Raw genomic sequence first — 12,736 nt, 5'->3', positions numbered from 1 at the left:
TGTTTTTTTTAAATAATATAACAATTGAGGATGTAGTCAAAGGTGTATTTTTTTCTGTTATATTAGTAAAAAGAGAATAAAAAAGAAAAATCTCTCAGTGTTTTATGGAATTTAAAAGTCAGTGGAAGAGTCTTAAAGTCTATTGTCTTGAATTGAGATGGTGTGAATGTACCTTTGAAAGCAGAATCTTTGGGTAGAATCTCATTCTTCTATTAAATTATATTTTTTAACATGACTTTTGTTTGTTTCAGAATCTGTTGGGACAACCCAAGTTTTATTGCAGTCAGCATTAAGCTAGGATTAGCCAAGCAAAACCAGAAAGTGAAAGATTGGGCTTTCCCTCCCCTCAGGGCCTGTCCACGTTGTAAACTGTACAAAATGATCCCATCCTGACAGTGCAGAAATGAAAGGTTTCCAGCAAAACTTACATATGTGGCAGGGAGCTGTCCCGAAATGACATACTTAGACAAATATTTCCAAAAGGATCATAGGATTATCTTTACAACAGCATTTCACAGACTTTACAACATTTTTCAGCTGGGTCTTCTCTTTATTGATTTCTCTATCATTTTTTTTAAAGAGCTTTATTAATTTCCAATTTCTGCAAAGAAAATTTTTATGCAAATATTGTCATTTTGATATACATGTTGATTTAGTGCCAAGAAGCAATTGAATAATATAAAAAACAGTTAGTTGGAGGACACTGTGGATTATTAACAGTTAAAGCAGCTAACAAATTTCAATTTTTATTTGATTTTACTTTAATCCTTCAATAGACATGGTACTTGCTCTCACTTTATAAATTTGGATTTTCAAGAACATTGTCCACTTTCTACAATTTTTCCTCCAAATTACTTTCCGACAATTCTGGTAAGTGCTTCTCAGTGGATAGCAGTATTTCCTTGATGATTCTAACAGTTTATGATAAATTAACTAATTACACTATTCAAATACCTATTGTATACAAAGCAAAACACTAAATTTGTTATGGTATAAACAGAAAAGTAATACAATTCTTAGCCTTATAAAGATCATACAATTTACTTAATATTCAACAAATACTTTGTCCAAAAAATCCTTTATTCTAAGAGAATAAATTCATTTATAAAGTGATAAGTTCAAACAGAATTTGATTGATTCATTTAAAAAAATCATATACTATGTATTTTTCTCCAATTAAAAATGTGTTGGTTACTTATTCAGATTTTCTTTCCCCTCCCGTAATATGTTTTGTATTTCTGCAGCAGTATCTGTTTTCCAAATAGCTCCCACAGAAATAGATGCATCTCTTCTCTGGACTTCACAGAGTATTATTCTTTTTCTTAGAGCATATTACTATAAAACACAGGTAAAGAAAACCAAACACTTTGTTTTAATTGCACATGAAGTGGTTCCTATGAGCTATTTAAGCTCTCTCTGGAACTGATATATGGATGCTTTTCACTTAAAGATCATGCTAGAATTTTTTGTACTTTAAAATAGGGGATTATACCTTTTTTAGATTCATTCTTTTTGCTGTTATTTATTTTATTACATTTGACTTCATTTTGTTTTTAATTGAGGTAGCCTGATTCATTGATGTATAAATTTTGAATGAGATGCTTCAGAATGAGGCAATAAGCTTACAAACTCTCACTACTGGTAGGTGGCATCTATTTTTTCTATTGTATATAGTTTAGTGAAATAAACCTAGAAAAAGGAAAAAAGAAACTTACCTTCTCAATCCAACTAAAGTGTTTCTTATAGCAAGATATCAGAGAAATTCACATGAAAATATGTAGCAGTTTTAAAAATAATAAATATTGGAACTGTTAATATCCACGATCGAGAGATAGGGTGGTTAGCCTTTTTGTGACTGCTTTGTTGAGTTACGGCAAGCATAGTCTTCGTCTGGCCATCACATTGTTTCGTCAGTCATAGCAATTGAGTCAGATTCATACTGTCCTATAGAAAGCTCAAGGTCTTGCAAGCATGCATTCTTTTGGCATTCTAATCAAAAGCTTCACTCTGATTCAGAAAAGTACTGACAATAATGTTACCCTTGTTTGTGCACAGAAGAGTGAATATGCTTTAAAATGATAGGACAAAAATCTCAATATTACTACCTTCCCATTGGACAATTCTACATATTTGGGGCTAATTACATAGTGGGCTGATATCAACATAACAAAGCTATGTAAGAGATAAATGTAATAGCATTTGTAACATGCTATTAAAATTTATTGCATGCTATTAAAAATTAAAGCATCTATTAAAAATCAGTTGCCCAAGAATACGGTGAAGAGACATGGCTGTGTACTAGTCGTAGCTGTCATTGTATTTCACTCTCAGTTGTGTCCGACTCTTTGCAGCCCCACGGACTGCAGCACACCAGGCTTCCCTGTCCTTCACCATCTCCCGGAATTTGTTCAAACTCATTTCCATTGAGTTGGTGATGTCACCCAACCGTCTCATTCTCTGTCGTCCCCTTCTCCTCCTGCCCCCAATCTTTCCCAGCATCAAGGTATCTTTTTCAATGAGTCGGTTGTTTGCATTGGGTGACCAAAATACTGGAGTTTCAGCTTTAGCATCAGTCCTTCCAATGAATATACAGAGCTGAGTAGTTGTGTATTAGTAGTTGATGTGAAAAAAATAGTTGGTAGGTTTTAGTCAATCTTAGGAGGGAAATATGGCTGTTAAATTGGTCTATGCCCTCATTTATGAATTAAATGTATACGTTTATGTATACTTATGTGTATTAAATGTATATTAAATGTATACCTATTGTGTGCTAAGTGTTGTGCCTAGCATATTACTTAGTGATGAAAGAGACCTGATATATATCTTTAATAAATCTACAGTCTAGTCTGAAATGCTGACAAGAAGCATTTTCAACTCAGAGTGATAAATACTATGAAAAAGATGGTACAGAAACTTGTGAAGGCCACCTGATCCTATCTATAGCTGTCAAGATGAGTTTTCCAGAGCAAATGATTTTCAAAACGACATTGCTTCTATTTTCCACCAACCTCACACAAAGAGGCTCATCCAAGTTACATCTAAATCCTAACCTTGGCCTGGTCTATAACAGTCTTGCTATCTTTCCCTTCCTCTACAGTATCAGGGAAAGATTGAACATGGTGTTGTTTCTAACTTCCTTAACCATCCAGAAAATTCTTACAAATGTGAAATTGGGCAATGAAAGATTCTGACAAGCAAAGGGCTTTTGTAATATGCCTTCCCTCTCCTTGATAAGAAACGGACTTGCATTCAGGTTGTGCATCCCAGTAGCTTTTTTTTTAGGAAAGAAAGTAGGAAAGAAGATAGATAAATCTAAAAGGCAGATTAGTTACCCTTTATTTCCAGATTGGAGCAAACATATCTATAAAATCCATTAGCTCCCGAACAAGCCCTATTCCATACTATTGTCAATCATATTTACCAGTAAGTGTCAGCTGCTCAATTGTGTCCAACTCTGCAACCTACCAGACTCCTCTGTCCATGGGATTCTCCAGGCAAGAATAGTGGAGTGGGTTGCCATTCCCTTCTCCAGGGGATTTTCCCAACACAGGGATTCAATCTGAGTCTCCTGCATTGCAGGCAGATTCTTTACCATCTGAACTATTACAGCAGCTCTTACCAGTAAGAGAAAGTTTACATTCTATATTCTATTAAAAGAATTAGGCAATTTTATAACACATTTGAGAAAATGCTCATGCATGTGCTCAGTGGTGTTCAACTCTTAGTAACCCATGGACTGTAGCCTACTAGGCTCTTCTGTCCATGGGATTTCCCAGGAAGAATACTGGAATGGGTTGCCATTTCCTACTTTAGGGGTTCTTCCCCACACAGGGATCGAATCCGTGTCTCCTGCATTGGCAGGTAGATTCCTCATCACTGTACCATCCAGGCATCCCCAAGACTTCTTTATGAAGTGTCATGTTACAACTGTATGAAGTGACAGGTTTATCCAAGATTACTTTGAAGATGTTTTTGTTTGTTTGTTTTTTTTGTTTTTTTTTTTTTTTTTGATTTTGAGTGGTTTCCTTATCTTTTTTGGGGCTTGGAATCAGTTTATTTTCAGGGGTGTAACATTACAGTTTGCTGACCCTCAGTGAACTTTCTTTGTGGTTTAGATAATTCTTTAATGGAAGTGTCCAAAATCTCTTTGTCTCAGGCTTTCCGAAGATTCTGTCTCCAGGTACTCTCCGGGTCACTGTACATTTAGACTGGGGGTCTCTGGGCGTGATGGCCCTCAGTTGTTCCCTAAAGGCATTGGTGTTTCTTTTGAATCCCAAGGCCAGGACGTATTTTCAGCTCAGGAGTCATTTTAAGCCCAGGGTGGGTGCGAGCCTCTGGCTGGGCTGGGGCATCCGGCAGATGGCGGTACTTCCGCGGATGGCTCAGCTGCCTCACGTGTGCAGTGACGATGGCTGGCTTGGCCGACAGACACACCAAGGCCAAGAACAGCTTGTTCCCCTCCGGCGCTCTGGTGACCTCGCGGATGCCGATGGGGTTGCTGCTTCCTGAAGTCGGTGGGAGTCCATCCTGACGCCTGAGGGTCACCTTCCATCTTTTCCTCCTTCTGCTCCTCATCAGGGTCCACATCCATGCGAATCCTATCTCTTTATTTTCCCAAAGATGTCTGCTTTTTCTTTCTCTTCCTGTCCACAACCTTCTGAAGCTGGAGAGATTTAATTCTGTCCTCCCGGGTCTGCAGTATGAAATTCATATCCTCCCTGGCTAAGGCACCCCAGCCGATGCTGCCCTGGGTTATTCAGCCTTGCCTTCACAGGTAAAGGTCTCTTCTTCAGCCTGGAGCCACTCCCTGGCACTTGGGGGCTGCAGCCATTCTGAAAATCAGTTCTGTGCTTTGGGCATTAGCTCCATCTTCAGGAGCAGCTGTCACATTCAAAGCAGAGGAGTGGCACAGTTAGAAAGGTGTCAGAGAAAGATCTTGGTGGACTCCAGGCAGGAGGGGTCTTTTGCCAAGACTGGAAGCATCAAAGAGGCTCCAGAACAGTCTATCAATGTGCGAGCACAGAGACCTTGCCTTGGGGTGGGGAAGAGGGAAGGTGCAAAAACGCTCAGAGAACACTTTTCATACTTCTACATCCTGCGTGCTAAGTTGCTTCACTCGCGTCTGACTCTCTGTGACCCTTTGGACTGTAGCCTGCCAGGCTCCTCTGTCCATGGAATTCTCCAGCAAGAATACTGGAGTGGGTTACCATGCCCTTCTCCAGGGGATCTTCCTGACCCTGGGATAGAACCCGAGTCTCCTGTGGCTCCTGAATCCCAGGAGGATTCTTTATTGTTCTTCTGCATTGGGACACTTCCAAACAGGAAAGTTGGCTTAGGATGCCACAAAAGAGCAAGGCCTGATCTCTTAAAAACCCTGAGTTTAACAGGGGAGAGGGGAGGGCTCTGGTCAAGGCCCTCCCAAACAGTGGAGAAAGAATTGTAGCTAAACGTCTATTTTTAGAATATTCTTTGTATCAGTTCAGTTCAGTTATCAGTTCAGTCGCTCAGTAGTGTCTGACTCTTTGTAACCCCATGGACTGCAGGACACCAGGCCTCCCTGTCCATCACCAACTCCCGGAGTTTACTCAAACTCATGTCCATTGAGTTGGTGATTTATTTTAAAATATCTTTTGCACTCATTATCAGAGAAATGCAAATCAAAACCACAATGAGGTACCATTTCATGCCAGTCAGAATGGCTGCTATCCAAAAGTCTACAAGCAATAAATGCTGGAGAGGGTGTGGAGAAAAGGGAACCCTCTTACACTGTTGGTGGGAATGCAAACTAGTACAGCCACTATGGAGAACAGTGTGGAGATTCCTTAAAAAACTGGAAATAGATCTGCCTTATGATCCAGCAATCCCACTACTGGGCATACACACCGAGGAAACCAGAATTGAAAGAGACACGTGTACCCTAATGTTCACCACAGCACTGTTTATAATAGCCAGGACATGGAAGCAACCTAGATGTCCATCAGCAGATGAATGGATAAGAAAGCAGTGGTACATATACACAATGGAGTATTACTCAGCCATTAAAAAGAATACATTTGAATCAGTTCTAATGAGGTGGATGAAACTGGAGCCTATTATACAGAGTGAAATAAGCCAGAAAGAAAAACACCAGTACAGTATACTAACACATATATATGGAATTTAGAAAGATGGTAACGATAACCCTGTATGCGAGACAGCAAAAGAGACACAGATGTATAGTACAGTTTTTTGGACTCTGTGGGAGAGGGCGAGGGTGGGACGATATAGGAAAATGGCATTGAAACATGTATATTATCATATGTGAAACGAATCGCTGGTCCAGGTTTGTTGCATGATACGGGGTGCTTGGGGCTGGTGCACTGGGATGACCCAGAGGGATGGGATGGGGAGGGAGGTTCAGGATGCGTTACACATGTACCCCCATGGCGGATTCATGTCAATGTATGGCAAAACCAATACAATATTGTAAATTAAAAATAAATAAATAAAACTGAAAAGAATAAAATAAAATATCTTTTATTTTTCTTCCTTGTCTTCTCCTCCTCATTCTGGATCCCTCCTTCCCAACATCTACATGGTTTGCTTCCTTGATTTCTGCAGATCTTTGCTCCAATATCAATGAGTACTTCTTTGACTATCTCATTTAAAATCTCATATCCTTACCAGCCTCCTGCTATCTCCTTCCTGCTTTATTTTTCTTCTCACCATTTATGATCCTCTGATAGACTATGTATTTCACTTACTTTTCTGATGTTGTCTTTTCAACTGGATTATAAATCCTATGAAGACAAGACTTTTGTCTCTTTTGTTCTTTCCTGTAACTCCAGCACCTAATACTCAAGTACCAAGTATTAGACATAGTAGATATGCAATGAATATTTGTAAAAATAAATGAATGAATAAATAAACCATAAACATTTACTTTACTCTGACCTCTTTCTTGAGTGCCGCACCTTTTTACTCTGGAAATCAGCACTATAGCCCACCTCTTGCCTGGATCAGGTAACACCCTTCTAGTTTCTTGCCTTCTAGGCTTTCTTCTTTTTACATTTATTCTGTATACTATCTCTTGAGAAATTATTTTAAAGTCCACATGTTACCCTGTCACTCACCAATTTATGGTTTTCCAATGGACTTTACCACTTTAGAAGAAAAACCTACATTTTAAGAAGAATCAGATTAGCTTTCCTCATCTCACTTTGCTATCTCAGGTCTAACACTCCCAAGTCTTCACTCTGACCATCCTAAACTACTTAGACTTCTAACTCATCAGTTTCTTTTGTACCTCCAGATCTTCACCTATATTCTGCTTGACACACTCTTCTCACAATCCACACTATTAGCCTAACTCTCATGTAGACTTCAGGGTCAGATGCTCTTGCCCTGGGAAACTTTCCTTGAAGGACAAAAAAGCCAGTTGTTCCTGATAAGCACTTCCTGAGTACTGGCATTTTCTCAAGGCAGTTGTCACATGTTACTTAAACTGCTTATTCCTCTGTACCCTCTGTTGGGGTCTCAGTGCCATGCAGATGGTCATCTCATTTGTTTCTTTCACATCCAGATCCCTAGAGCTTAGCATGGTGCTTAGCTTATGGTGTGCATTTGTTATTTGTTGCAAGTAACAGAGAGAAAGAATGAATTAAAAAAGTGTGGAAAGGGAGGAGGTGGGGGAACTAGACTTTACTCTGTATTTAAAAAGAAACTAGCTTAGATTGCCCATGGAGATAAATGTTCTTAAAAATTTTAATTGGATAATAAAAACACATTTAGGATCCAGCAGAAAATGTATCAGTGTTACCTTTAAATCATTCTCTCATTTTATTTAACCCAGTATGCTCCCCAGGCCATAACATTTTGTAAATAAATATCTAGTAAATAACACACTTCCCAATTATGGTTCAAAATTGGGAAAGGAGTACGTCGAAGCTGTATATTGTCACCCTGCTTATTTAACTTATATGCAGAGTACATCATGCAAAATGCTGGGCTGGATGAAGCCCAAACTGGAATCAAGATTGCTGGGAGAAATATAAACAACCTCAGATATGCAGATGACACCATCCTAATGGCAGAAAGTGAAGAGGAACTAAAGATCCTCTTGATGAATGTGAAAGAGGAGAGTGAAAAAGCTGGCTTAAAACTCAATATTCAAAAAGCATGGTATCCAGTCCTATCACTTCATGGCAAATTGATGGGGAAAAAATGGAATCAGCGGCAGATTTTATTTTCTTGGGCTCCAAAATCACTGGACAGTGACTGCAGCCACGAAATTAAAAGAGGCTTGCTCCTTGGAAGAAAAGCTATGACAAGCCTAGACAGTATATTAAAAAGCAGAGACATCACTTTGCTGACAAACATCTATCTAGTCAAAGCTATGGTTTTTCCAGTAATCATGTATGAATGTGAGAGTTGCACCATAAAGAAGGCTGAGCGCTGAAGAATGGATGCTTTTGAACTGTGGTGTTGGAGAAGACTCTTGAGAGTCCCTTGGACTGCAAGGAGATCCAACCAGTCACTCCTAAAGGAAATTGGTCCTGAATATTCATTGGAAGAACATTGGTGCTACAGCTCCAATGCTTTGGCCACCTTATGTGAAGAGCCAGCTCACTGGAAAAGACCCTGATACTGGAAAAGATTGGTGGCAGGAGAAGGAGGTGACAGGGGATGAGATAATTGGATAATACCACCAACTCAATGGATATGGGTTTGAGCAAATTCAGGGAGATACTGAAGGACAGGGAAGCTTGGTGTGCTGTAGTCCTTTGGGTCGCAAATAGTTGGGTCCAACTTAGGAACTGAACAACAACAACAACAAATAACACACAAGACTATTCTTTTTTCAGCCAGATAAGACGTAATCTGTGTGAATATGCACAGAATGTTTGTTTAGTAAATTTTTACTCTATTTTAGTGAGAGCATTTAAAATGTTTTCCAGGCTAGGACCTGGTTCACCCAGCCCAGTTCACTATGAAAATAATGGTGAGTCCATGGAATGAATGGAATGGGAGACCTCTCAGTAGTCATTTTTATGTGATAGATTTTTAATCAAGTACTTCTAAACTAACCATAATTTATTATGGACATATTCCTCAAAATAGCTATTAAATCGTTCCATCTTCAGACAACATCAACCCTCAGGCAATCAAGTTCCACAAATTATCAGAGAAGTATTAAATGTTCAGTTGTTGTAACACTACCTATTCAAAAGTTTCCAAGTTGCCTAATACTTCTAATCTTTCCAGACTTCTTGAACCACCCAAACCACCAAATGATTAACTTCCCTGTCATTTCTCTTAACTTTGATCAAGTTTTTCTGCTCTTGCCTTTTAAGCGTACTGAGACAATTATCAAATTCAATCTGCTTGTACCTAGAAGTTGTGCTGTAGAGAGGGCCAGGTGGACCCTCATACATTCACAGCCCAATAAAAGGATTCTCTGTCCATTCATCTCAAATCTGCAACAATAATCACTCTGAAACAAAACTGGAAATGTAGGTGAAGAAAAAGGGTGGAACCAATCTGAGCTTGAAACTGCTGCAAACATCATGTGTACTGATTTTTCCTTGCCAAGGTATTATTACCATCTTTCAGAGCTCTGCCAAGGATTTGGAATCCATCTCTTTGCTGAGTTTACCACGTGTTATCATTCTCCTCAGACCATGAGCTAATGCTGCAGGATAGTCCACCATCTGGTTTCTTTGCAGAACTAAACTCCATCTTCATGCTTAAGACAAGAATGCTAAAGAGGAACTCCTATTAAGTAGAACTTAAGTAAAACTTTCTCTTTCATACCATGTTGGCAAAATTAAACACACACTAAAAAACCAGGCAATAATAACAACAAAATTTAAAAATCACAGGGAAAAAATTTACATATGAACATTTTCTTCCTTGTTTATTTCATTGTGTTTGTTTTTTTGGTCAAATATGGCATCATACACTAAGTGGACATGAGTTTGAGCGAACTCCAGGAGATAGTGAAGGACAGGGAAGCCTGGTGTGCTGCAGTCCATGGGGTCACAAAAAATGGACACAACTGCATGACTGAGCAACAACAACAAATGCTCAACTCCCATTTTAGTGTAATGCTTTACTTGTCATTCTGCTTACATAAGCTATCTATAACTATAACAACCATTCCCTAACTGAATAAAGGAGTAAAATGTGGGAGAGAGGACTTAATAAGTATTAACCTAAGAAAATGAGAGCTTGTCAAATATGATTTAAAGCCAGATATTGGTTATTAATTCTGTTTGTGTGGTAAGTCACTTCAGGCATGTCTGACTCTTTGGAACCTCACAGACTGTATCTCATCAGATCCCTCTGTCTATGGGATTCTCCAGACAAGAATACTGGAGTGAGTTGCCATACCCCCAGGGGATCGTCCCGATTTTCTGCTTTAACTACAACAATTAAAATGATTCAATAATAGGTTAGATGTTAATTCACCACAGAATTGTCAGTTTACTGCAATGGTGATTCTTAGAAATACGAAATGAACAAGTCTTGGTATGTTAAAGTGAGATCTGAGAAGTGAGACAAATGAATGTGAAATTAAAATATGGCACAACTTGGAAAAGGAATTGATTGAAGTAAGATTTTGAGATGGAAAAAGTATTGAGCAAGTTTGTTATGTAGGCACCATGAGTCCTGGCTCGCTTAGGAGTGAAATAAAAGAAAGGAGAAAGAGTTGTTAAGAAAATGGGTAGTTGAAATAATAAATAGGCTTCCCAGGTGGCTCAGGGGTAAAGAATATATCTGTCAATGCAAGAGATGCGGAAGACACAGGTTCTGTCCCTGTGTTGGGAAGATTTCCTGAGGAGGAAATGGCACCCCACTCCAGTATTATTGCCTGGGGAATTGCATGGACAGAGGAGCCTGGTCCGCTACAACCCATGGGGTCACAAAACAGTCAGACATAACTGAGTGAGTGAGCATGCACACAAAATAAAAAGGCAAACCCTATTTTATATCACTAATTTGATTATTATTATTGAATCTCTTCTCATTCTTCAGTTAATAAGTAATCCTTTATAATGAGTGTGTTTCAAGTGGTGCCAAACAACAGTCCTTGTCCTTATGGTCACAGCTTTTGGATAACAAATAAAAGTATTCTAACTGAGTTAAGCTAAGAGAACAGTGAAAAGAGCAGGAGTCAAATTAATAATTAGTAAACAACTGTTGCATTTTCCTCAAGTTCATTTGCATCAAAACCATCATGTTTTGATTTATGAATCGAACTTTCACACTAGTGTGAAAAGACAAGGTGATGGGAAAACTTGAGCAAAGAATGAATTAGAAGTTATAAGGGAGAGAGAATAACACTTTCTTGAGTGTATGCTTTTATATAATTTTGACATTTGAAAGCTCTAATTTTAGTTCAATATATAGGCCATTTGTATTTAAAGCTATTAATGTTAAGCTTAGTTTTAAATTTCTACAAATTTTAAATGTAAATTAATATCAATGGGAAAGGAAATAAGTAACTCAAAAACTTGAAGACACTGAATCAAAAGGACCTAATCGTATTTCAATTGAATATCATAACCACACTATAGGGATAAATAAACAAACTCAACCAGTTGCCTATTTGAAACTCAAAATATAGGAGATAATAAATAAGCTTTCATAATAAGTGTATTAGGAAATAAGAACACCATACAAAATTTTAAAAAATATGAAACAAAAGGTTGCTTGTGATGTAATCAATAAAATTAATAATAAACTCTAGTCAGGATAATTAAGAAAAGAAAAAAAGATACTGAAAAAAACCCAACTGCTCATATTAAGAATGAGATAGGTGATTGTACTATAGATGTTGACAATTATTAAAAAGATAAGAAGGTGATACTATGAAAAATTTATGTCAGCAAATTTGAAAATTTATATTAAGCAAATAACATGAAAAGCACAAATTGCAATGTTTATTCAAGACAAAAACAGATAACCTAAATGTCATGTTTATTTAAAAATATTTAGTTGCAGTTAAAATTATTACAGAAATTTTTGCAGTTAAAGTTTATTTCTAGAAAAGAGGTGAATTCTAATAGTAAAGAGGAAAGTAATATTTATGCTACTCTATTTCATTGAGAAAAACACACAGGATGAAATATTTCCCAACTCATTCTATGAAGCTAGTGTTACTATGGTCCTAAAACCAGATCAAGATAATACACAAGTGAAAAATAACAAACATATACCTTGTGTATAGGTGCAAAAAATTTTAACAAAATGATTGCAAATTGAATCTGACAATACTTTGAACTGTATAATATACTGACCACCTGGGTTTTAACCAAGGAATGAAAAATTTTAGAGTTTGAAAATCAATCAGTAGAGCTAACAATATTAACACAGTAGAAAAAAAGAAAAACACATAATCATTACAACAGATGTAGAAAAAGCATATGGCAATATCCAAATCCAGTCCTGACTAAACATTTTTAGTTTGGTTGAAATAGAAGAGAACTTTCTCAACCTGATGAACAGCTTCTATGGGAAACCTACAGGTAAACTTACACTTGGTGAAGAAAGACTGATTACATTGCCCCTAAGATAAGCAAGAGAGAAACACAGTTCCGTCTCATCGCTTCTATTCAGCATTGTGTGGAAGGTTCTAGACAGTGCAGTAAGGTAAAGTGAAGTGAAGTGAAGTTGCTCAGTCACGTCGGACTCTTTGCGACCCCATGGACTGTAGCCTATTACGCTTCTCTGTCCATGGGATTTTCCAGGCAAG

At 37.8% G+C, this 12,736-nt stretch overlaps 1 pseudogene; it reads right to left on the bottom strand.

Moving 5' to 3' along the window:
- Positions 1-4,059: 4,059 nt before the first annotated feature.
- The window catches only part of LOC102282520 (ribonuclease P protein subunit p38-like), a 33,721-nt pseudogene continuing 25,044 nt past the window's right edge, over positions 4,060-12,736 (bottom strand).

This window comes from Bos mutus, chromosome 2, assembly GCF_027580195.1.
Source record: "Bos mutus isolate GX-2022 chromosome 2, NWIPB_WYAK_1.1, whole genome shotgun sequence".
NCBI lineage: Eukaryota > Metazoa > Chordata > Mammalia > Artiodactyla > Bovidae > Bos > Bos mutus.
The sequence above is the reverse complement of the archived record's forward strand: the minus strand, read 5'-3'. Positions and strand labels throughout refer to the sequence as shown.